The 21,948-nt window shown below is 45.5% G+C and overlaps 1 long non-coding RNA gene across 1 annotated transcript in view; it reads right to left on the reverse strand.

Annotated features, from left to right (window-relative positions):
• The window catches only part of LOC311517269, a 236,300-nt gene that overhangs the window by 48,410 nt on the left and 165,942 nt on the right, over positions 1 to 21,948 (reverse strand). The window contains exon 4 of the long non-coding RNA XR_014710650.1: positions 11,438 to 11,818. This is a non-coding gene — a long non-coding RNA (uncharacterized lncRNA). The remainder of the gene's footprint in view (positions 1 to 11,437; positions 11,819 to 21,948) is intronic.

A 21,948-nucleotide genomic window follows, 5' to 3' on the forward strand; every position in this document is an offset into this window, starting at 1 on the left:
GAGGGCCCAAGTTAAAAATTAAATATTCTAAATTCATAGCTTACTTATTTCACTCTACGTCACTGGAAGATTTAAAAAAAAACCAAAAACCACACACACAAAGAAAACAAATTGTCTATTTAAATGGGCACTGAACAAACAGAGCAACAGACGCCAAGGAAAAACACAAGGAGAGATAAGCCACCAAATGTCACTTTCTTACACAATTACTTTTGACTCCATCTCTCATCTGCCAGGCATATCGGTTTCCCTGGAGACCTGCAGTGCGGGGATATGCCAAGGCAGGATTTCCATAGGTTCATGGACATTTGTATGTAATTTAGAATTATAAACAGATCCTTTCAAACAAAAAAAAATAAACCCCTAGTATTGCCTGACAAATGAATTTGGTGGAAGATATCAGACTGATGGCCCTGTTTATCCTGAAATAGCAACACCTCAGAGATGAGAGAAAACTTCTCCATACTGTCCTGTGGCCTGCCTCAACCTAGCCCAGGAGCATCTACCTCCAGAGGAAAAAAGGGAGTTTAGTGTCCAGGCGCATCCACTTCTCTTTCTCTCTGCTGTGACTGACAAGGGGCAACCCATACTGCCAACTGACGGCAGCTGTGTTTTGTGGACACATCTCCACTATTAAATGGACTAAGGCCACTAAGTTGCTTCACCTTGTTTAATGACAACTCAACAATCACAACCAGCAGGGCACAGAAAATCCAATAGCCCAGGGAGAGAAAAGGAGGCTTTCCTAAGCAAGAACCATCCACTTCTACAGAATTTAAACTTGGGTATATCCAGCCTTTGTGTTGCTAACTTAACCTTTCAGATGTGAAAACACCACAATGCTGTCTTCCTAAATCTACAGGCCGCTCCCATGCCTCTGCTTCAGCTCACGGCTTTGCCAGGCTGCAGAAGAGCAAAACTGACAGGCTGCTGCTCATTTTAACGCTGCTACTCCAAACATGAAAGACGTGTGTCAGTTTCACACTGCTAGACCTGGACAAAGATATGAGCAATAAGTAGCATTGGAGCTATTCACTGAGGATGACTATCTGCCTCTGGGTACATTTTTCAAGCCTTGCCTACTAGCGTTGGCTGGATTCCAACCAGAGGGACCTGAAAGAGCAAAGTTCCATGTTCCGCTATCAACACCTGAGCTATCAGCATCTCCCACTGCCCCCTGGACAGTGATTTTTACAAGCTTGTTGTTCCCTTTCCACTAGCAAATGATTTATCATCCTAAAGTTTGATCTGGGGCAGTGAAGAAATGTCTGTGTGATTTACTTCTTCCCAGGCCCCGAAACATCTGAAGCACTGCACATCACAGCTAAAACACCATGATCCCTACCAACAGAAACTTACGAATTCCTTTCAGACATAAGCCAAAGGAAAAAGGAAGGACAGACTGGGGTGACATCTATAAGTCTTCCATCCAACAAGGGCAGCTTCTGCTGGCTCCATGCCCAGGCTGCAAAAACCCCTTAAAGAATAGGTATTAAATTATCTATCTGCCCAATGCACCTCAGCTGCCCCTTTTAGTAGACCAATATTTTTATCCTTCATTCTTCACAGATGTCCCATGATCATGTTTCAATCCCTGTAAATTATTTAGGAATATGATGAATCAGAGGCATTAGAGATGGAAAAGATGCACTAGCCCATCCCCTGGGGATCAGGGCTAGATGGCTCCCTGAGTTACGTTGTCAAACACTTGGTTCAGTCTAGCTATGAATCCCAGGAAACTCTGCTTCTACATCTTTCTTTAGGAGACTATTTCATAGTAATAGCTTTCCCCGTTAGCAAGTTCCCTCTGTTATTTCACTTAAGGTTTGCTGGTTTTATTTTCATCCCATTGCTCCTGTTTATACTCCTTGGGCCATATTCCACTGAGTCCTTGAGAGTGATATACTATCATCATCAGTACACTAGTCAAACATATGGGGCAAGATTTTCAAAAGTAACTAGCAATCTGGGGTGCTATCCTGGAGACACCTTAAAGGGGGGCCTGGTTATCAGAAAATGGGTGCTCATCACTTTCTGAAAAGTAGCCACCCAAAGTAGGGGCATGCAAAACCACCACTCACTTCTGAATATCTCAAAACTTGAAGTAAAATTTTGCTTCTAACTTCCTCCTTTCTTTCCCCACCCTGACGCTGAAGCCTGGTCAAATGAGGCATTTAGCACATGAGTATCTAGGAACCTTCAGGCCACCTGCTGCTTTTCCATCAGCGTTACAGAACCAAAAGAAAGACCTGACCTGCACACGGCCTCGTCCTGAGACGCTCAGATGAATGCAGTTTATTGGACTGGATGGCACTGAACCGCCCACATATCCAGTGACATTGGGAAGACACAAAACAAAAGTCCATCCATAGCACCATAATTGAAGAGGCTGCATTTGCAAACCTGCCGCATAGAATCATAGAATACCAGGTTTGGAAGGGACCTCAGGAGGTCATCTAGTCCAACCCCCTGATCAAAGCAGGACCAATCCCCAATTAAATCATCCCAGCCAGGGCTTTGTCAAGCCTGACCTTAAAAACTTCTAAGGAAGGAGATTCTACCACCTCCCTAGGTAACGCATTCCAGTGTTTCACCACCCTCCTAGTGAAAAAGTTTTTCCTAATATCCAGCCTAAACCTCCCCCACTGCAACTTGAGACCATTACTCCTTGTCCTGTCCTCTTCTACCACTGAGAATAGTCTAGAACCATCCTCTCTGGAACCACCTCTCAGGTAGTTGAAAGCAGCTATCAAATCCCCCCTCATTCTTCTCTTCTGCAGACTAAACAATCCCAGTTCCCTCAGCCTCTCCTCATAACTCATGTGTTCCAGACCCCTAATCATTTTTGTTGCCCTTCGCTGGACTCTCTCCAATTTTTCCACATCCTTCTTGTAGTGTGGGGCCCAAAACTGGACACAGTACTCCAGATGAGGCCTCACCAATGTCGAATAGAGGGGAATGATCACGTCCCTCAATCAGCTCGCTATGCCCCTACTTATACATCCCAAAATGCCATTGGCCTTCTTGGCAACAAGGGCACACTGTTGACTCATATCCAGCTTCTCGTCCACTGTTACTTCGAGGTCCTTTTCCGCAGAACTGCTGCCTAGCCATTCGGTCCCTAGTCTGTAGCTGTGCATTGGGTTCTTCCGTCCTAAGTGCAGGACCCTGCACTTATCCTTATTGAACCTCATCAGATTTCTTTTGGCCCAATCCTCCAATTTGTCTAGGTCCCTCTGTATCCTATCCCTGCCCTCCAGCGTATCTACCACTCCTCCCAGTTTAGTATCATCCGCAAATTTGCTGAGAGTGCAATCCACACCATCCTCCAGATCATTTATGAAGATATTGAAGAAAACCGGCCCCAGGACCGACCCCTGGAACTGAGATACACCATAAACGTGAACTTTCCATGCCTCCACACTGCACAGAATCCATCTTCTTGCATACCCATTGTGAGATTAGACCAGGGAGTCGCAATAGCTTCCTTCCATTACGCACGGCTTCAAGCAGATGTCAAAATGCTACTGTCATTAGACTTTATGGTTCTGTCTGAGATCTACTGAATTTATGCAACTTTGGTTTAAGGCTAACGTTCAAAAGAACATCTGTATTCAGGAATGCACTTAAGGCACATGCTTAACTTTAAGCATTTGCTTAAGTCCCATTGAAGTCAATGGGACTTAAGCACATGTTCGGAGTTAAGCACATGCTTAAGTAATTACAGCAAAATCCTCTTTCTAAAAAATAAGTGGCCTCACTGTAAATAATATAACAAGACATCAAGTAGCCTAATTAGAAATAAAACAGTAGTTGGCTAATAATTCCTGCCGGTAATTACGCACTAACGACTGAGGTGCAAGAAATTTTCAGGAGACGGATGTGTTAGGCCTAGGTAGGGATCAACAAGGTTTTAGGGGCCATCAACTGCCAGAGAACACCTAGCACTCAAATAGTTCTTGGTATGTACAAGATGAGCATAGAAAATAGAATACAAAGGCCATGGATTTTTTAAAAAACTGGACTGTGCATTTTCAATGGGAGCTGGAGCTGGATGAGAAGTGGGGAAATTTCCCTGTTTTCCTTTTCCCTGAAGATTTGCTTTAATAGAAATTTTCTAAGAGGCTTAAAACACAGGAAAGACTGATGCAAGGGACTGATGGAAAAGATATGGGAGTGGAAGTCCCATGGAAACATCACTGGGGTATTGGTAGATCCTTCTCTACTGTGGTTATTTGCCCAATTCCTGCCATCAGCATAGCTACACCACTGCAATCCCCTAGCGTAGAAAAGGCTAACCAGTATTGCTGTAGCTTTACTCTGCTTGAAATGGGTAAACTGCACCATGGGCTGCTGTGGCCTGCAAAGGTGTTTCAATGACCCTACAGTTGCCCAGTGGCTCAGAACTTTTGAGCCACAGGGATTCTCACCCGGTCATACACTCGGAGCAAGGATTTAAGGTGGGATAGCATGGAGTGAAAACATCCTGTATGTTAGCTAGAACAGCTTTAATCATTTCACCATATGACTGTGCTGGTGTCTCTAAACCTCTGACTGCCAGAAGATGGGACTGATATATGAGTCACTCATTGTTCTGTTCATTTCCTCTGAAGCATCTGACACTGGCCACCGGGCTAGACGGACCATTGATTCGACCCAGTATGGCTGTTTTTGTGTGCTGTCTTAAATAGGATGCTGTGGGTTGCGTGTTCACTGTGCCTCAGTGCATATCACTGAGAATATCAACTTAGCTTACAAATAAAATGATGGTCCTGCAAACTCAACCTGGGAACTGAGAGTCAAGCGGTGATCTTTTCTGCTAAAGTACCACCACCAAAAACCTACTCTCAACTGAACTGAATTACAGACAGAGGCCACTAACGTATCAGTAATACTCAACTGAATACTTACTATGGGTGCTGATTCAGAAGCCACAGAGAATTGACTTGACTTTCAAGATCACAGAGTGCACAGTTGGCAGTTAAAGGGAAAACACACACACCCTTTTTTTTTTTTGGGGGGGGGGGGGAGGGAGGGAGTAAATTGAGCAAATTTGATCTTGAAATACAACAATGGCCAGATCTTCAACTGGTGTAACTTGGCATGAGCCCTGTCATAAATATAAAGGGAAGGGTAAATACCTTTAAAATCCCTCCTGGCCAGAGGAAAAATCCTTTCACCTGTAAAGGGTTAAGAAGCTAGGATAACCTCGCTGGCACCTGACCAAAATGACCAATGAGGAGACAAGATACTTTCAAAAGCTGGGAGGAGGAAGAAAAACAAAGGGTCTGTGTCTGTCTGCGTGATGCTTTTGCCAGGGATAGAACAGGAATGGAGTCTTAGAATTTAGTAAGTAATCTAGCTAGATATGCGTTAAATTATGATTTCTTTAAATGGCTGAGAAATTAAGCTGTGCTGAATAGAATGGATATTCTTGTCCGCATGTCTTTTTGTAACTTAAGGGTTTGCCTAGAGGGATTCTCTATGTTTTGAATATAATTACCCTGTAAGGTATTTACCATCCTGATTTTATAGAGGTGATTCTTTTTTTACTTTTTACGTCTATTAAAATCCTTCTTTTCAGAAACTGAATGCTTTTTCATTGTTCTTAAGATCCAAGGGTTTGGGTCTGTGGTCACCTATGCAAACTGGTGAGGATTTTTACCAAACCTTCCCCAGGAAGTGGGGTGCAAGGGTTGGGAGGATTTTGAGGGGAAAGACGTTTCCAAACTATGCTTTCCTAATAAAAATAAACCCAGATAAACGTTTGGTGGTGGCAGTGGAAGTCCAAGGGTAAAGGGTAAATAGTCTGTACCCTGGGGAAGTTTTAACCTAAGCTGGTAAAAGTAAACTTAGGAAGTTTTCATGCAGGTCCCCACATCTGTACCCTAGAGTTCAGAGTGGGGAAGGAACCTTGACAAGCCCACTGAAATTAACGGAACGATACCACTTTACACTAGCTGAGGATCTAAGCCCTAATCATGCAACTTCACAGTGCCCATATTCCAGGGTACAACTTCACTTTATATAAGCGACTAGTGATTTCCGAGTGATAAGACAGTGGTTACGCAAAGAGCCTGTCCTCAAAGAACACCAGGCTGTGTATGGAGGGATAGCACCATCTCCACGTGAAAGGAGCTGCAATCTGATTGTGATTTATCACAAGCATATGACTAGTCTGAACCCATATTATGGAATTAGACCTAAGAACAAAGGGCATTTAGAGTCTCTTCTAGTGCATGCTCACTAAACCTCCGTCAGAACATTACCTCAGGGGATAAACACTTGGCCGGCTGCGTGCTGCAGCTATTGCTCAAGCCAGGGAAGGCAGCCAGGCTCTCACCAAATGACTGGGGCTCAGCACATTTTGGTATCACTGAGCCCAGCAGTTGTAGTGAGTCAGTGTTGCCCTGTGAGGTAAAGCTGAGGGAAGAAACTCTGCAGCCGGGGTTCTCAGCCTGGGGGCTGCAAATAGGTGGTTGCGAGCACTCTGCCCTTGCCATATTGCTAAATGGGAAGGAGACCCCAGCTGCTTGCTGAGAGGAGGGCTCTTGGGGCAGAAGGATTCCTGGCATGAAAAAGGCTGGGAACTGAGGAAGCTGTGTCGGTTTCTCAGAAGGGGAAGGCTACAGGTTCCCATCTGAAAGCCAGGGGAGATTCTAGGGTGATGAGGTCTCCTTTGGGTTTATAATCCAATCTAACCGAGACCTCCCACCGAGGGAGGACTTCCTGACTCTTCAAGAGAGTTTGAGTAGCTGTTGCTTTAGGACAATTTACCTACTAGATGCTTTGTCCCTCTGACACCAGGAATGACTTTATCCAGAGTCCAAGAAAAAGGAACAGGGTGAAGAATATCCTGGGATATCAGGCAGTTTTGGCCTGCAGCCATACCACCAAGGGCTGTGATTTTGTCAGAGCTCACCAGGTGCTGCAGGAAGCAGTCTTGTTGATTTAACAGGTAGTACTTTTCCCTTTGACTTAGAAGTGAACCAGGCCGCAGCATGGTGTCAGGGGGTGCTATACTATGGGAGGTACAGCCTTTCAGAGGCAACCTATAGCTAAGGGCCTGTTCACACAAGATCGTTACATAACCGATGGGATCTTCTGAAAGCATAGGTTTCAGAGTAGCAGCCGTGTTAGTCTGTATTCGCAAAAAGAAAAGGAGTACTTGTGGCACCTTAGAGGCTAACCAATTTATTTGAGCATAAGCTTTCGTGAGCTACAACTCACTTCATCGGATGCATTCAGTGGAAAATACAGTGAGGAGATTTATATACACACAGAACATGAAAAAATGAGTGTTTATCATGCACACTGTAAGGAGAGTGATCACTTAAGATGAGCTATTACCAGCAAGAGAGCGGGGGGGGGACGGACACACCCTTTGTAGTGATAATCAAGGTGGGCCATTTCCAGCAGTTGACAAGAACATCTAAGGAACTGGGGGGGGGGGGGAGGGGGGGGGAAATAAACAAGGGGAAATAGTTTTACTTTGTGTAATGACTCAACCACTCCCAGTCTCTATTCAAGCCTAAGTTAATTGTATCCAGTTTGCAAATTAATTCCAATTCAGCAGTCTCTCCTTGGAGTCTGTTTCTGAACTCTTTGTTGAAGAATAGCCATTTTTAAGTCAGAAATCGAGTGACCAGAGAGATTGAAGTGTTCTCCGACTGGTTTATGAATGTTATAATTCTTGACATCTGTTTTGTGTCCATTTATTCTTTTACGTAGAGACTGTCCAGTTTTACGTAGAGACTGTCCAGTTATGACTGTCCAGTCATAAGCTTTTGTGAGCTACAGCTCACTTCATCGGATGCATACTCTTTCCACAGTATGCATCCGATGAAGTGAGCTGTAGCTCACGAAAGCTTATGCTCAAATAAATTGGTTAGTCTCTAAGGTGCCACAAGAACTCCTTTTCTTTTAGCGAATACAGACTAACACGGCTGTTACTCTGAAACTGTTAAACAGCAGACGCATTCCACCCCAGAGGTGTTTGCCTTTAAAACGCTGCGTGAAGTGACTTCTTTTATAAAGTGTACAAAAGCATGCAAAACTCTCTGGCCCCGTTTGGGAGGAAAGAAGCCCTGTACAGATGGAAAGGGGGAGGGGACAGCTCAGTGGTTTGAGCATTGGCCTACTAAACCCAGGGTTGTGAGTTCAATCCTTGAGGGGGCAATTTAGGGATCTGGGGCAAAAATTGGGGATTGGTCCTGCTTTGAGCAAGGGGTTGGACTAGATGACCTTCTAAGGGGTTGGACTAGATGACCTTCCCTTCCAACCCTGATATTCTATGATTCTAAGGGGACATTTTAACAGGTTAAGTTTGTCCTAATAAGGACAGAGATTGAATTATCCTTAGGTTCACCCCGATAAGGGAGTAATTCATCTGGTAAAGAGTTTTCTTTGAGACCAAACAAAAGAAGCAAATGAACAGCTGCCTTCTCCAGGTATGTGTTAGGGGAGTTTGACAGAGATGATCCTTTTATTGGTTTCATTCTCTACCCTTCAGCTTGTAAGCTCCTATGGATAAATCCTGCTTTCTTAGAAAAGGCACAATTAGAGAAAAAAGGGATTCATCAGCAGACAGGAAAATACATGACCTGCAGCAGCAAACCAGCTCAGTCTTTGGAGCCTCAATCCCACACTGCAACGTCCTTTGGCCAAACCAGGAAGAGCACCAAAAGGGAAGTACACCAGAACGGGGGCAGACAGAAGAAAGAAGGATAGCATTATCTTCTCCTCTCTCTCTCTCCACAACACACGCGGCCTGGAAAGATTCCTGGAGAAGGTGTCTGCAAAGATGGGCTACAAGGAACGGGGAGGAGAAGACAAAGAAGAAACATGCACGATTGAAAAGGTAACAGAAGACTAAAGGGACTACAATAAGAAAGGGTAAATCCACGTGTCCCCATAATGCTGCGCCCATCGTGAGCTTTGGAAAGAGGCACTGAGGTCTTTGCTGTGGACCTGAGATTGCCTTACCAGCGGGCTTGACAGGATTAGATTTTTACTGGTAGATACTGGTCAACATCGAGTTCACTGTGTGCATACACACACCGGCAAACAAATATTTCCATCAATGATAACTGAAATGTATACATACAAAGTAAAAAAAAAAAAAAAATTGATGAAAACTGTACAAATCCTTAATACCCGTAATGTCGCACAACTGTGAATATTTAAATCGATACAAATTGAAACAAATGAACCACAACAAACAGAGCGGTCAAAAATATATTAAAAAGAAAAATCTAATTCTGCCAAGCCCACTTACAAGGAACACGTTTACCACTACTTTCCTTCCTTGTTTTCACTTCCCACCCCCATCGCCAGCAGCTGATGCAAAACCTGCAGCGCGGTCAATTTCCAATGAAACCTGGACTCACAAGCTCTACAGTCCTTGTTCCGCGTCAGCGCTGGCCCGCACTGCAGCTTTGTGCAACGAAGAGCAATGCCTCTGTGCTGGGTGACAAGGCCTCTCTCTGAATCAGCAAAGCCCTTGATAAGAAATGTCATCCCTTCACCGGGTAATTTTAGCCAGTCAGATAAGAATCTCTATCCGGTTCAAACATATGGCTAGCTGCAGAGCACACAGCAAACAAGCAGGGTAATTTATTTGCTTTGTGCTAAGGGCACCCCTGAACCAAGACGAGCTGATTCAATGAAATAATAAGCTCTAAATTACACTCCATTATTATTTGGGGGCCTGGTATATTCTCATGCTGGCAGTGACACAAGCTTGTCTTGTACAGAATTCCCTGTCCTGTACCTCCTCTCCTCTGACCATAAACCTACTAAAGAGACAATGGTAACCATACAAATAATAAAAACACGGAGCTTTAATGGTGTTATACACATTCCTGCCCTAGTTAGCAAATAGATAATACTTACAACTTGTAAAGCTATGTTCACCCAAAGCTCTGACAGCACTTTATAAAAAGGTGGGTAAGTATTATCTTCGTTTAAAAAAGGGGCCAACTGAGAGGTTAAGTGACAAGGTCACACAGCGAGTCAGTAGCAGAGCCAGGAAGAGCTCTCCTGCCTCGTGAGATCAGAACCACAATTTAAAATTAAAGTTTTATAGCACCACTGATGTGTAGGACCCTTAAACATTTTCAGTGCCATGTATAACTTAGTACCCATTACTTCGGTGTACTGGGCCATAACACCGGGCCAGATGCTGCCCTTTCAATGAGACTACTCACAGAGTAAGGTGCTACTCAGTATAAGGTGGCAAACATCTAACCCACAAAGCCACACAAGCACATTCATAAGAAGCACCTAAAGTTCTTATCCTTGCTCTTTTTAACAGACTGCTTATCATTTAAAATGCACAAATGCTTTTGTTCTTTAAACATGGGGAAGTTCATTCCCAGCCTGAGAGCTGGCATGGCGAGTTTCATTCCGAAATTGACTTTTACAGCTGAGTCAAACCACTGAAACTGGGTTTACAAGGAAGTGGACTGATCTGGCATTTGGAAATGAGATACGGAGCCTTTCAGCTCTCTGATCCAAACCCAGTCCAGGAAAGAAGTAAGCATGTTTGTTTTTTAAACTATTTGCTGGCTACTCACTGATGTATGTGAAACGAGTATGCGATCTCAAGGAATGTGAGGAAGTTTGTGGCAAAGCAGGGAACTGAACTCAGATCTCCCAAGCCCTAGTCTGGTGCCCTACCCACTTGAAGTTATGTCTACACTGCAATTAAACACCCCCGGCTGACGCCTGCCAGCTGGATCGAGCTCAGGGGCTGTTTAATTGTGGTGTAGCTGTTAGGGCTCAGACTGCAGCCCAAGCTCTGGGACCCTCCCGCCTCACCCTCAAGCTGGGCCCTGGTGTTTTTCTAGCATGTTGAGGGGCCTCAGGAAGAAAAAAGCTTGAGAACCCCTTCGTTAAATTACAAAGGGTGACAAAATTAATCCTCTACTTTAGTTTGTTCTGCTGGTTTTTTTTCCTTGCATTTCTTCCATCACATTGTCTGAAGCTGTGAGAGATTACTCACTTTCGTTGCTCACGCTGCTTTGAAAAAACTCACACTAGCACAAGGCTGCCGTGTTCCGGGTACAAATAACGCGGGGGAATATTTGAGGGACATTCTCTCCTCTCCAAAAAATATAGCTATTTCCACTGGAATAAAAGAAAATCAAGGAATCTGTTCTGTTTGTGAAAAAAAACATACTGTTACCAGATTTAACTACATGGACCCACTTGACTGGATGATTTTTACAGAAACGCCACTGCAGTCGCTGCTGGCCCATGGCAATTTCCAGATTTACTTTGTGCAGGCGGGCACATCCAAACGGAAGGACAGCAGCCAAAAAAGGGAGTGCAACAGAGGTTGTAGGAAGCTGGGGAAACCACCCAAGTAAAAAGCAAGCATTTGTATGCATCATCATTTACTCTTTTGATGCCTCGGTTTGGTTTGGTTTTTTACCTGCATATCCTCATGTAATGGGTCGCCCTCATCCCCAGGAGGCCTCTTTGCAACATAACTAGCAAGTTTTCCACCTGCAGTGTCATTCCTGAAGCATTCCATTTCTCTTGGTATGTTCCATCTCTCCTAAAGTGAGAAATTCCAGTCTCTTCCTTCTTTTGATTGCTCCCAACAGCAGCAAGCGCTCCATCTGGTATGGCCAAGTACCCAAGACCATCTTTTCTTCATTTGTGATTATCCTTGGGATATAGAATTAAAAACCACCTGCCTTCCAAAAGCCTATTTGTGTGTGCCTTGAGAGTCCAGAATAGCTTCACAGCCAACGATGAAACAAGCCAATTCAGAGCATGCACCCACTTCGCCATCACCGTCACTGACAACCTGTGCAGAAGAGACAATAACTTTAGGGTTTAATTTGAACAGATTGCCCCGTCTTTTGGCCTCTACATGTCATCATTAGTAATAAATAAAATAGTACCTAGCTCTTTATATAGCACTCTTCATCAGTAAGTCTCAAAGCAATCTCACAATCCTTAATATATTTGTCCTCAACACCTGGGGAGGTAGGGCAGTGCCATTATCCCCATGCTACAAATGGGGAACTAAGACACAGGGAGACTCAGCCCTGGTCTACACTACACAGTTAGCACGACATAATGCAGTTTATGTCGACCTATGTCAGCGTACACACTACCGCCTTGCTCCTGCCAACATGAGTGCCCTACTATGCTGACATCATAACTCCACCTCCATGAGAGGCGTAGGATTATATCGGTATAGTTAGGCCCACACAGTGTCAATGTAGACACTGCGTTACTTACATTGGCTGTTGGCTGTCTTGGCCTACTATTGGATCTCTGCTCCAAGCCCTGCTGCCCTCCAGGGTCCCAACTCAGAGCCCGGCTGCCCCCCTGGGCTCTTGGTTCCTCACCGGGAACACAGCAGCCTACTGGACTCTGCGCGACTCCCCCAACTCCCAGCTGGGAGCAGGAAAGCTAGAAGCCAGGGAGGAGAGAGGGAAGCTGGGCTCTCGCTGCGGAGCTGTGCGGAGCCGAGAGCCCAGGGTGGTATCGCTCCTGGTGAGGACACTCATCACCAACAGAAGGAGAGTAGTGCGGACATCAGGTCAATTTAAGATTGCAGTTTAGACATGCCCTAAGTGAACTGCCCAAGAATGTGAGGAAGTCTGTGGCAGAGCAGGGAACTAAACCCAGGTCCTAGTCTGGTGCCCTACCCACTTGAAGGTATGTCTACACTGCAATTAAACACCCCCAGCTGAACCCTGCCAGCTGGATCAGGCTCAGGGGCTGTTTAATTGTGGTGTAGATGTTCGGGCTTGGGCTGCAGCCCAAGGTCTGGGACCCTCCTGCTTAAGTCCAAGCCCGAACAGCTACTCCTCAATTAAACAGCTCCTTAGCTCGAGCCAGCTGGCATGGGTCAGCCGTGGGTGTTTAACTGCAGTATAGACATACCTTTGATCTAACCATCCTTCTGAAAACATCTTCTTCCCCAGAGAGAATGAGAACTGAATTGCCTTTACTGAACCAACAGAAGGAAAATCTTGTTCTTGTCCATAAAGCCAGCAGACAAAAGATATAATTCAGGAAGTCAGAATGTTGAGTAGGGAGGTATTTAGATACTTGAAATGGCTTTGGTACACAAAAAAAGAACATAGAACATACAGTGGGCCGAATCCTGTGCTGATTTACACCCTGATTACCCAGGGTCAGTGCAGATGTTGGCCTCACTGTTTGTAGAAGTTGGATCCAATCCAGAGACAGGAACAACTGCAAAATTGAGTCTGGATTTGAATCCAAATTTTCCCAAAGCTGGGAAATGTTCACACCTGGAATGTCTGCTGCGACCTGTCTCCTGATCCTGCTAGGCGTGAAGGCCTTCTGCTCCTGCTTACTTCAATGGGAGTGAAAGGCTCTCAGAACCTCCAGGAGCGGCTTGTGCTCTGCAGCTTGCTGGATCAAGCCTACAGCAGCTGAACCAAACCACTTCATTGTACGGCTCGTAACGGGGAAACCGGAAGGTACAGACGAATGGGCAAAGCTTTGTTCACAGATGATATTTTAAAGGGCTGGAGAGGCATAAGAAGGCTGCTCCAGGCAGCACAAGCTGCAGAGGAACAGGCACTCTCACTAGAAATGGACAGAGCGGAAGCCACTGTCAAATAACCAAAGAAGTGGGAAGGGAGGAGAGAGAGAGAAACGGTCTGTGAGGCAGGCAGGGGCAAGGCCGTGCACATGGCAGAAATAAGGAGAGAAACTCTGATTTTGGTGGCAGTCAGCAGAGGGGTTGGATGATGGGCACAACGCGGTGTTTTTGACTTTGTCTCCGAGTAGGTGGAAAGCAGCACGCAGTGAGGTCTGGACTTAAACCGAGTCTCTCAACTACATTACTAGCTCAAGCTTCAGTAACATTTGATCTTCAACCTGCCCCCATCCCCTGACTGGCAAGCTATCTCGAGCTTAAAGCCCCACTGAACTCAAGCTAGAGAATTGAGAGTGCGGACAGGAGTCAGGTGAGGGGCACCAAACGAGTTACACCTCATTCTAACACTGCAAGGAAGACATACCCTTAGGAGACCTCAGCTGGGCAACTGGGATCCCTGACACAATCCTCTTAGTGAGGAGGTGAACAATGATATCGATGCAGTGAGACTGCGAGGCGGTGTCAGCACAATATAAACCAACCCAAGGAAGAAAAAGTCTGAAGCCATCTCTCTGTCAGGCTTGCCTGACACTGACAGCTGCCACTGGGTTTTCCACAAAGGGAGCACGATTTCTATGCCATTCACCTCTACGACACGAGGGGAAGGCCTCCCAAGCAGAACTGCAACCCACACAATGTATACTGTGGCCACATGGCCCTGGTTTTGGGTTAACTCTCCACACTCCCTCTCTGCGCACTCGCAGTGCAAAGCCTACTGAAAGCTGCTCTTGCTTGGCTGCTGGGTTTCTCTCCCTTCTGTGGCTGGTGTAAGAAAATCCTCCTTCCTCTGGTGGCGACATGGAATTGTATCACCTTGATTGGGTAGAAGAGCTCTGACCTTCACATACTTCATAGAATATCAGGGTTGGAAGGGACCCCAGAAGGTCATTTAGTCCAACCCCCTGCTCGAAGCACGACCAATTCCCAGTTAAATCATCCCAGCCAGGGCTTTGTCAAGCCTGACCTTAAAAACCTCTAAGGAAGGAGATTCTACCACCTCCCTAGGTAACGCATTCCAGTGTTTCACCACCCTCCTAGTGAAAAAGTTTTTCCTAATATCCAATCTAAACCTCCCCCACTGCAACTTGAGACCATTACTCCTCGTTCTGTCATCTGCTACCATTGAGAACAGTTTAGAGCCATCCTCTTTGGAACCCCCTTTCAGGTAGTTGAAAGCAGCCATCAAATCCCCCCTCATTCTTCTCTTCTGCAGACTAAACAATCCCAGCTCCCTCAGCCTCTCCTCATAACTCATGTGTTCCAGTCCCCTAATCATTTTTGTTGCCCTTCGCTGGACTCTCTCCAATTTATCCACATCCTTCTTGAAGTGTGGGGCCCAAAACTGGACACAGTACTCCAGATGAGGCCTCACCAATGTCGAATAGAGGGGAACGATCACGTCCCTCGATCTGCTCGCTATGCCCCTACTTATACATCCCAAAATGCCATTGGCCTTCTTGGCAACAAGGGCACACTGCTGACTCATATCCAGCTTCTCGTCCACTGTCACCCCTAGGTCCTTTTCCGCAGAACTGCTGCCTAGCCATTCGGTCCCTAGTCTGTAGCTGTGCATTGGGTTATTCCGTCCTAAGTGCAGGACCCTGCACTTATCCTTATTGAACCTCATCAGATTTCTTTTGGCCCAATCCTCCAATTTGTCTAGGTCCTTCTGTATCCTATCCCTCCCCTCCAGCGTATCTACCACTCCTCCCAGTTTAGTATCATCCACAAATTTGCTGAGAGTGCAATCCACACCATCCTCCAGATCATTTATGAAGATATTGAACAAAACCGGCCCCAGGACCGACCCTTGGGGCACTCCACTTGATACCGGCTGCCAACTAGACATGGAGCCATTGATCACTACCCGTTGAGCCCGACAATCTAGCCAGCTTTCTACCCACCTTATAGTGCATTCATCCAGCCCATACTTCCTTAACTTGCTGACAAGAATACTGTGGGAGACCGTGTCAAAAGCTTTGCTAAAGTCAAGAAACAATACATCCACTGCTTTCCCTTCATCCACAGAACCAGTAATCTCATCATAAAAGGCGATTAGATTAGTCAGGCATGACCTTCCCTTGGTGAATCCATGCTGGCTGTTCCTGATCACTTTCCTCTTATGCAAGTGCTTCAGGATTGATTCTTTGAGGACCTGCTCCATGATTTTTCCAGGGACTGAGGTGAGGCTGACTGGCCTGTAGTTCCCAGGATCCTCCTTCTTCCCTTTTTTAAAGATTGGCACTACATTAGCCTTTTTCCAGTCATCCGGGACTTCCCCGGTTCGCCACGAGTTTTCAAAGATAATGGCCAATGGCTCTGCAATCACAGCCGCCAATTCCTTCAGCACTCTCGGATGCAACTCGTCTGGCCCCATGGACTTGTGCACGTCCAGCTTTTCTAAATAGTCCCTAATCACCTCTATCTCCACAGAGGGCTGGCCACCTCTTCCCCATTTTGTGATGCCCAGCGCAGCAGTCTGGGAGCTGACCTTGTTAGTGAAAACAGAGGCAAAAAAAGCATTGAGTACATTAGCTTTTTCCACATCCTCTGTCACTAGGTTGCCTCCCTCATTCAGTAAGGGGCCCACACTTTCCTCGGCTTTCTTCTTGTTGCCAACATACCTGAAGAAACCCTTCTTGTTACTCTTGACATCTCTGGCTAGCTGCAGCTCCAGGTGCGATTTGGCCCTCCTGATATCATTCCTACATGCCCGAGCAATATTTTTATACTCTTCCCTGGTCATATGTCCAACCTTCCACTTCTTGTAAGCTTCTTTTTTATGTTTAAGATCCGCTAGGATTTCACCATTAAGCCAAGCTGGTCGCCTGCCATATTTACTATTCTTTCGACTCATCGGGATGGTTTGTCCCTGTAACCTCAACAGGGATTCCTTGAAATACAGCCAGCTCTCCTGGACCCCTTTCCCCTTCAAGTTAGTCCCCCAGGGGATCCTGGCCATCCGTTCCCTGAGGGAGTCGAAGTCTGCTTTCCTGAAGTCCAGGGTCCGTATCCTGCTGCTTACCTTTCTTCCCTGCGTCAGGATCCTGAACTCAACCAACTCATGGTCACTGCCTCCCAGATTCCCATCCACTTTTGCTTCCCCCACTAATTCTACCCGGTTTGTGAGCAGCAGGTCAAGAAAAGCGCCCCCCCTAGTTGGTTCCTCTAGCACTTGCGCCAGGAAATTGTCCCCTACGCTTTCCAAAAACTTCCTGGATTGTCTATGTACCGCTGTATTGCTCTCCCAGCAGATATCAGGAAAATTAAAGTCACCCATGAGAATCAGGGCATACTTCTCAGAGTCAAGATGGTGATATTTAGAAAGAGCAATTCTCTGCTGTCACTTTACACAGGTAACGGAAGTGTGCTTGTTTCTATTCTCTCTCTCACTCTCCCGCCGCCCCCAATCACAGAAATGTAGGGCTGGAAGGGACCTCGAGAATTCATCTAGTAGAGCCCCCTGTGCTGAGGCAGGACCAAGTAAACCTAGACCGTCCCTGACAGGTGTTTGTCCAACCTGTTTTCAAAAACTAACTTCCCTTGGAAGCCTATTCCAGAGCTCAACTACCTTGACAGTTACAAAGTTTTTCCTAACATCTAACCTATGTCTTCCTTGTTGCTGATTGACCCCACTACTTCTTGTCCCATCTTCCGTGGACATGGAGAACAACTGATCACCGTCCTCAACATATTAGAAGGCTTATCAGGTCCCCCCGCAGCCTTCTTTTCTCAAGACTAAACGTCAACAATTTTTTAACCTTTCCTCAGAGGTTAGGTTTTTCTAAACCTTTTATCATTTTTGTTGCTCTCCTCTGGACTTGGCCACATCTTTCCTAAAGTGTAGCGCCCAGAACTGGATACAGTCCTCCAGCTGAGGCCTCACGAGTGCTGAGTAAAATGGGACAATTACCTCCCATGACTTACATACGACACTCCTGTTAATACATCCCAGAATGCCATTACCCTTTTCTGCAGCTGCATCACATTGACGACTCTTACTCAATTTATTGACCACTATAATCCCTGATCCTTTTCAGCAGTATGACCACCTAGCCAGGTATTACCCATTTTGTTGTGCACTTGATTTTTCCTTCTAAGGAAAGTACATTGCACTTGTTTTTATTGTATTTCATCTTGTTGATTACAGACCAACTCTCCAATTTGTCACGGTTGTTTTGAATTCTAATCCTGTCCTCCAAAGTGCTTGCAACACCTCCCAGTTTGGTGTCCTCTACAGAATTTATAAGCACACACTCCATTCAATTATCCAAGTCATTAATGAAAATACTGGCCTCTTACTATTTCTCCTATCCTTTCTTCGCATCGGGACAGCATGCTGCTGTGCCTTTAATATTGTTTCCTTGAGAAACTGCTACCTCTTCTGAATTCCTTTTTCCCTTATGTTTTCTTCTCACGGGATTTTACCTGCCAGTTCTCTGAGTTTCTCAAAGCCTGTTTTTTGAAATCCATTGTCCTCATTCTGTTGCTCACTCTTTCCTTACCTTAGGACCATGAAATCTATTGTTTCAAGATCACTTTTACCCAAATTGCCTTGCACCTTCAGATCCGCTACCAATTCTTCCATGTTGATCAGAATCAAGTCTAAAATGGCTGTCCCGCTGGTTACTTCCTCCACTTTCTGGAACAAAAAGTTGTCCCAGTAAATTTCAAGAACTTACTGGAAATTTTGTGTTTTGCCATATTACTTTTCCAGTGGAAGTCTGGGTAGTTAAAGGCACCATTACTACCAGGTCTTGTGTTTTGGATATTTCTGTTATTTGTTCTAGAGATACCTCAACCACCTTCTCTTCCCCATTCGGTGGTCTGTAGTAGACCCCTACCAGGATGTCACCCCTATTTTTAGTCCTTTTATCTTTATGCAGATACTCTTAACTGGTCTGCCTTCCACCTCCTTCTGAACCTCAAAACAAGTGTATATATTCTTGACGTATAATGGAATACCTCCTCTTTTATTACCTAGCCTGTCCTTCCTGAGCAAGCTATACCACTCTATTCAAATATTCCAGTCATGAGATTTATGCCATCTCTATGATGCCAAATAAGTCATAATTTAGTTTACGTACTAATACTTCCAGTTCTTCCTGTTTATTCCCCATACTCCTTGCATCTCTGTAGACACCTAAGATGTTGAGCAGATTTTCCCCACTCATTACCCTTCTGTTGCTTCAGTGACCCTCTTGCACTCTGCCATACCCCCAACATACAACACTCTGTTAAAGTTGCCCCTTTTTAATACTTATTCCCTCAGCACATGGAGTTGCTGAGGGGAACTTTGTAATGAAGGAACACAGTTATAACCCACTAAATGGGAAGATGTTTCCTGTAATTTTGGTTTCTATATTTCATACACATCAATCCATGGAGATGTGCCAGGCCAGCAGCTGAGGCTGAAGGGACAATTTTTACCATCTAGAAAAGACTCTCCCAAATGATGGCAGAAAGGTACAAAACCTTCAATGCTTAGACATATTTTACCAAACTGCTATGACTAGCCAGGCTTGCGAGACATGGGATCACCTCAATGTCAATCTCAGTTGAAGCAAGACCATAGTCGGGTGGGCTGGAATGAAGTCTTTTCCATAGTTTTGAGGGTTAAACATTTTTATAAAAATCTTGGCTAGAGCAGGATTGTTCAAGATGACGCAGTGACAGTGCTCAGAAGCCATGATGCAGCGTAAGTGCCTAGACAGATAGGAATCACAAAGGTGTACACAACAGTACTGAGGGACCCTTCTGCCCACCTCACAGATCTTTATGCACATATCTCTATCCCCACAAACAACACATCTCTCTCTCACCCACCCCCCATGGAAAAATCACCCCACCCCCAAAAGTTTTGCAGCTTCATGACATGGAGCTCCCTTCCCACACACACGCTCATCTTTGGAAAGCACATACTGTACAAGCCAGAAAAGAGTCTCGCCTCCCCAGTGTAACATGAAACAATGGCAATATATGAGGCTGATCCAGAGCAGTGCAAGCCCACAGACCTCTGTGTGACTTTACTGGGAAGGATGGGTGATCAGCAGCTCTCCGGACCAGTCTCTCTCCATGTTATCACTGCCTGTTAAGACTTCAGTCGGCTGCAGACAGGGCTCCTGAGGTGAATCTGACTTGGAAACTGGCTGCTTCTGCTTGTCAAAAATTAGTGGTGATCCTCGCCACCTTTAGAAGTCCTTGAGGCAGAGAGAGGTAAACAGAGTGCTGCTTTTCTATGGTGAGCAGAGCTCTGCCACACACACACAACTTACTTAAAACAGATACAAATGTCAAGCAAGGGTTTGTAGTGTGCGTCCACACGTGGACTGGAAAACTCTGCGCCTTCTGATCAGCAGCATCTGGCAGGCATCCTTAGGCTGCCTGAGCCATTCTGCTCAATAATCACTCTCCCTCGACTCTCAGTGAGTAACGACGGTTCCATTGCAGATGCAGACACAGTGACAATCAGAGAGAAAACTCCAGCACTTTTAGTAATACCGAACCTGGCACCAGGGATCTGAGCTGTCCTGAAACTGCCCTGCCCCTGTAAGACCACCGCATGTGGACAACCCCAGCAAGGTGATCTTACAGTACTAAACCCTGACACATGATGGAGAGTACAGCAGCTCCCCAGGAGTAGGTGGAAGAATCTGAATCCTTTTTTCACACCTCCCTGTCTGCACCGGTGGAGCTCACACTGGTCTCAAGCTAAATTAAACTCTGCCGGTGCAAACAGAGGAATTATCCCTCTACACTAGGGGTTTGCACCAGTGCAGCTACACTGAGGGCTGTAACAGAGACAAATCCACAGTGCGGACAAGACTTATACTGAGTGAGTATTAAGTACAAAAGTACATTTAAAAACCTCATCAGAATGATCAAGCCAAGGAGAATTCGGCTTAAGGTTGGACATACATCAGACCTGGATTCAACCCTGTATATGGTCCAATGGAATGACACCACTCCTAGCTTAAATTAAACCCTATCCACCATCCAGTATTAACAACAGCCTGACTATTCATTAATAAGCCAAGAAGTAGTACGTCCAGGTAGAAAATACCGGGTATGGTCTGCCATTCGAATGACCTCAATAGAGAACAATGACCTAGCTGGTACAGTTGGGGAGAGGCAGCAAAGGGCAATGTATGTCATTGGAGATTCACACGATCTACCTTCCCCCCTCCATCATATGTACATAATGAAAGGACTTGTGAAATGGACGAAGGTGACAGGGACATGAAATCATTAAAATTAGAAATGTAGACAGAGCTCTTTGCCGAAAGTCTATTTAAAAAAAGAAAGAAAGGAACAGGCAGGACTGAGACAAAACCCTAGAATCTCTTAAAAAAAGCTGGCAGAAAATACAGAGCCATTTAGGAAGACTGAAAAAAAACCCCAGGATTTGTGGAAAGGTTTCAAATGCAGGAGCGCTATGGGACTGCATTACCTGAAAGGGGGCGGAAGGCCTGCCTGTCAGCAGTGATGGCCAACAGCCGTTTCCAGTGGCTTTACAGCTGCTCAACACCCCATCAAATCAGAGCACACATTTTGTTTCTTGAGCAACATGATATGGGGCCGGATCCTCAGCTGGGGCAGATCAGTGCACCTCCACTTAAGTCAAGAAAGGCAGGCTGATTTACACCAGCTGAGGGTCTGACCCATCATCTTGGAGCAAAAGAAATGCTTGTGCAAGACCTAGCACAATGGGGTCCCGGTCGGTCCCTGCAGCTTCTTGGACTATGGCAATATAAATAATAATTTAGTATGGCAGAACGCACAGCATGGTAAAAAGGAGGAGGGGGGAAAAAAAAAAAACTTGGGTCAATTTCTTCCACATTTTTCCATGGGAAGGGGGCTTGTTTGGGGGGGTGGATACTGGAGAAAAAAAATTACTGCATAGATGGAAAGATATCTGCTGGAATTGTTGGTAAGTACCTTCCTGGCTGGTAAGTAAATTGACATTCTGTGGGAGGGGGACAGGTGGAGCTCTCGGAGAAACTTTTTGAGGGCTATCCCTTTCAATGTCTTTTTAACAACTCCGATTTGATGCACGAGGCTTTGTTTTAGACATCCTGAGGTAACCCACAGGTGCAGAAAAGCTAAACAAACAGAAATTCCTCCTGTCCCCCCAGTTACTTGTCCTGTAAGTGCAAAACGCAGGGAACAATCCTGCAGTTCTGCTGGGACTGAAGGAAAAAAACTCTGTAAAGCTTCATGCTGCAGCATGCAAGCATAGGGACGTTTGCTGCAGCACTCTCATGACGTAACATTGCAAAACACCAGTTAAA

Source organism: Lepidochelys olivacea (genome assembly GCF_965140295.1).
Source record: "Lepidochelys olivacea isolate rLepOli2 genome assembly, chromosome: 2".
Taxonomy (NCBI): Eukaryota; Metazoa; Chordata; order Testudines; family Cheloniidae; genus Lepidochelys; species Lepidochelys olivacea.